Here is a 4,691-nt window from a genome sequence, read left to right as displayed (position 1 = left end):
AGGAAGGAAGGAAGGAAGGAAGGAAGGAAAGCATGCAAGCAAACAGTGGATGAAGCTCAATGTAAAAGTCCAGGTTTCAATTCCCCTGACTGCCAAAAAAAGACAAAAGAAAAAAATTGCAGGATGATAGCCTAAAAGTAAAGATGTAAAGGTGGATTTGGGGTTCATGATGGAGACAGAGAAGGCTTTGTAGGCAGAAGTGACGACAGAGGAGTTGAAGCAGATTTGGTGGCAGATGTTGGGGAGGCTTTGGAGGGTGAAGAGGAAGAGACCACAAATGGGGAGGAAAGAACATGAAGTTGGAATAGTTCCTTTGGGCACTCTGTCTCTCTCTGTCTCTGTCTCTCTGTCTCTGTCTGTTGGTCAGTCAGTTGGTCCATTGGTCAGTCAGTCGGTCGGCCGATCAGTCGGTCGGTCTGTCTGTCTGTCTCTCTTTCTCTCTCCCTCTCTTTCTGTAAGAATCCAAGGACACTGGGGTGTTTACTTCATGCCTGAACAATGACAGAATTTTGTGAGGAATTTCCAAAGGGTACATCCTGGGCTCTGCTTGGAAATCCATACAAATAACATTTCAGGAGGGAAACCCTGTCAGTTTTGACTAGACGTCCACAGGAACTTCTTTTTTTTGTCTTTTTGAGACAGGGTCTCTCCATGAAGTTCAGGATGGCCTTGAACTCACTTTGTAGTCCAGGCTGGTCTCGATCCCCCTGCCTCAGCCTATTGAGTGTTGGGATTACAGGTGTGCACCACCATGCCCGGTGTCCGTAGAAACTTTTAGAGAAGAATGACGGAGCTAGCCTTACACCCCAAGTTGTACACTCTTGAGTGAGAGAGGTGTGGCTGCTGCTGCCTGTTGCAAGCTGACACTACCAGCCTCTGGCCACCAGCTGTTACCACTGACTCGCACTGCTGTCCCACTCCAACTTGGAAAGTTCTTGCCTTTCTTGTTTTTTCTGTCCTGAGTTCTCAATTCAGAGTCTGGAATCAGAAACAAAGCTCAAGCTAGATGCCTTAGCTTCAAGAGGCTGAAAAACTGAGCATCTAGAGTCTTCCATTTGTCTGGTGAAAATTATGCTTGTCATGAAACTCACAGGTGAGTTCCTAAACATAGGAAAGCCTCAGGATCTGGGCCCCAGGGAAAATGAACATGCTGACCCTAAGTGTATGGGAAGATTTGGTGAGAGGTACATTTTTCTTTTAAATTAGCAATCTGGGCCTAGAGTTGAATGCTTGTAATGATCAGAATCAGGAGGACCATGACTTCAAGGTCAGCCTGGACTATAATAGCAAATCTGTTTCAAAGAAACCAAAACAAAACTAAACAACAATCTAGTGCTAGTGAGATAGCTCAGCAGTCTAAGCACCTGCCTGGTAAGTACAAGGTCTTGAGTTCAATCCCCCTTATTGCAGGCCACGCTGGCCCCAAAACTGGGTGTGGTGGTACATGCCTGTAATCCCAGAATTGAGGAGGCTGAGACAGGAGGATCACTACAAGTCTGAACTGCATAGTAAGACCCTGTATCAACTAAAAAATAAAAATAAATAAATAAACAAATGTAAAAATCTAAGCAAGGAGGGGGGAGAGACAGCAAATACAAATATAGATAAAAAAGAAAGTAAAAAGTTATACAAGGAGTCTGGCAAGATAGCTCAGCAGACTAAAGCACCTCCTAAAGCAAACTTAGGCAAGCACAGGGACAGAGGTTCATCCTCTGCACCACAGGCCACACCAGCCCTGCCCCCAGGGTGGGCTGAGCCCAGTCTTGGCATGGTGGTGCATGCTTGTAATCCTAGTGCTGGGGAGGCTGAAAGCAGGAAGAACACCATGCATCCAAGCTGTGTAGTGAGACCCTGCAACAACCAAATAAATGGAAAAAAAAAAAAAAAAAAAACAGTCATACAAGAAAATATGATAGAAACCTATTGGTTTCATGTGTTCTACATTTGCATATCTGACATGGATTTAACCAGCATTTAATGTTCATATCATGAAGACAAGAAGAGAACAGTCAAGGTTTTCAGTGATTTAAGAAGACTGAAACTGGGCCGGCCAGATAGCTCAGTGGACTAAAGCACCTGCTTAGGCAGGCACAGGGACCGAGGTTCGATCCCTGGCTTGCTGTGCTGTGCCCCCCCGCCGGGTGCACTGAGATGGCGATCGAGACTGGGTATAGTGACGCACACCTGTAATCCCAGCGCTTGGGAAGCAGAAAACAGGAGGATCACTATGAGTCCGATCTGTGTAGTGAGACCCTGTAGACCCTGTACTGAAAAACAAAACAATAAAAATGTTTAAAAAATAAAAATAAGAAGACTGAAACTTCTGGTGCTAGGGAGATAATTCAGCGGTCTAAGTGCCTACCTGGTAAGTGCAAGGACGTGGGTTTGATTCCTGGTACCACATGCCCCGCCAGGCCTATGGAGCTCAAAAACCCAGACTGGGCGTGGAGGCACACGCCTGTAATCCCAGCACTGGGAGGCTGAAACAGGAAGATTACTATGAGTCTGAGCTGCATAGTGAGACCCTGTACCAAATAAAAAAAATTTTAAAATTAAAAATTAAATTTAAAAAATGAATGCTGAAACTTCACCTGCTGCAGTGAGAATTAATACATAAGACCCAAAATTAATCAATAAAAAATTAAAAATTAAATCATACTTAGAAATTTGGACATAAATGTTAAAAGAAGCTGCTAGAACATTGCACATGGCCTCTGGGAAACAAGACTGGAGAGCGAAGAGAGCTGGGGTGGGCACTGTGGCCTGCATGTGCCCCCGGAAGTGCATGCCGTGGAAACAATCATCAAATTCATTGGTTAGTGGTACCTGGAGGCAGGGCTCTTGGGAGGTAATTAGGGTTCATGGAAGTCACGGGAATGGAGCCCTCACAGTGGCATTAGTGGCTTTATAAGGAAAGAAAGACAGGGCCCGTGCAGTCCCAGCTACTAGGGAGGCTGCTCGCATGACCCTCGGCCTCAGCTTCCTGAACAGCCGGGGGAGCTGTGGTATGCCACGGTGCCTGTCAAGGTATTTTGTTACAGCAACAGAAAACTAAGACAGTAGGGGAATTGCTCCTTTTATTGTTGGTTTTTGTTCTAGGCTCCTGGCATTTGTTTTGATCAGGCTAGGTTATGCCACACTGCAGTAACAAGTCCTGAAAGGCTCCGTGGCTTACGACAATAACGGGGAGGGTTTCTTCTTCATTCAAGTAGAGTTTAGGCAGCCCTCTCCAGCGTCGTAGTCCTTCCATCTGGGACAGAGTCCCTACAAAAGGGGAAGAAAGCTGAAGTTTGGTGTGGGATGCTTTAAAGGGCCAGATCTAGAAATGGCTTGTGTTTTACACTAGGACACACACGATGCCACCCAGCACTCAGCCACTAGCCGGCACAACTAAGAAGGCTGGAGGCGGTGGTACTCCCCGGAAAACACACAGCTTTATGCTGCTGCTATACCACGAACATTTTAATAGGCTATTACCTAGGGCAGTTTTAGGTTTATAGAAAAATTGAGGAAGAAAAAAGAAAAAAAAAGTAGAGAGTTGTCCTACGTCCCCACTCCGCCTACCCTAACACAATATCCAGTATTTCTTGTATCTTGCACAGGGCGGCACATTTATGAACCAATACTGATACGTTACTGTTCACTAAAGTCTACCAAAGTTTAGAGGCAGGTTTCACTATCTTATAACGACCCCAAGTGACGACCTAACAGCGGCACGATGTTATGTAACCACCAGGGCAGCATTGGTTCCCTGGCCTCCATGTCCCTTGTGCTGTAGTTCCTCTGACCCCTGCCAGGCTCCCCAAATCCCTGGCAGCCACTGATATTTTTTTTTTTTTTTTTTTGTCTTCATACTTTTTGCCTTTTGCAGAATGCCTTGTAGTTGGAATCATACAGCCTTTCCAGAATGCTTTTTTTTTTTTTTTTTACTTAGCAATATGCCTTTGTGTTTCCTATGTCCTTTCATGGCTTAATAGCTCATTTCTCACTCTCTCTCTCTCTTTTTTTTTTTTTTGTACTTTAGGGAAAGGCCTACTGAGTGTTCAGGGTCTCACTACTAGATCGGACTTGTAGCAATCGGTCTATTTATAGCCTCCCGAGAGCTGGGATTACAGACGCGTGCCTCCTTGCCCAGTCTCAATTGCCATCTCAGCTTGCCCCGGGGTGTGGGGCCTGCACGGCAGACCCGGGGATCAAACCCCGGCCCCTGAGCCTGCTTGCAGGCGCTTTAATCCACTGAGCTATTTGGCCAGCCCTTCATTTCTCTTTATTGCTGAATTAATATTTCATTACATTGGACGTAGCACAGTTTATTCATCTATTAAGTCCATCCTGCCTAGTTCCAAGTTTTGGCAGTGGGGAATAAAATTGCTATAAACATTCATCTGCTTGTTTTTGCATGAACATGTTTTCAACTCCGTAAATACCTACAAGCATGCTTTCTGGATTGTGTGGTGAAACTCTGTTTAGCTTTGTAAGAAACTGCCAAACAGCTTTCCAAGTTTACTATACCATTCGCATTCCTGCTACGCGAAGGACGGCTGTCCCTGCTGTTCCACACCCTAGTCTAGCATTGTGATGTTAGCCATTTTAGTAGGTAAGTAGTGCTACCTCAAGGCTGTTTGGATTTGTAATTCTCTACTAACATATAAGGGGCCTGGCCCTAGCTCTGTTCTTTAAGTGGTTGCTTC

The sequence above is a fragment of the Octodon degus genome, unplaced genomic scaffold (genome assembly GCF_000260255.1).
Source record: "Octodon degus isolate 3935 unplaced genomic scaffold, OctDeg1.0 scaffold00092, whole genome shotgun sequence".
Taxonomy (NCBI): Eukaryota; Metazoa; Chordata; class Mammalia; order Rodentia; family Octodontidae; genus Octodon; species Octodon degus.
The sequence above is the reverse complement of the archived record's forward strand: the minus strand, read 5'-3'. Positions refer to the sequence as shown.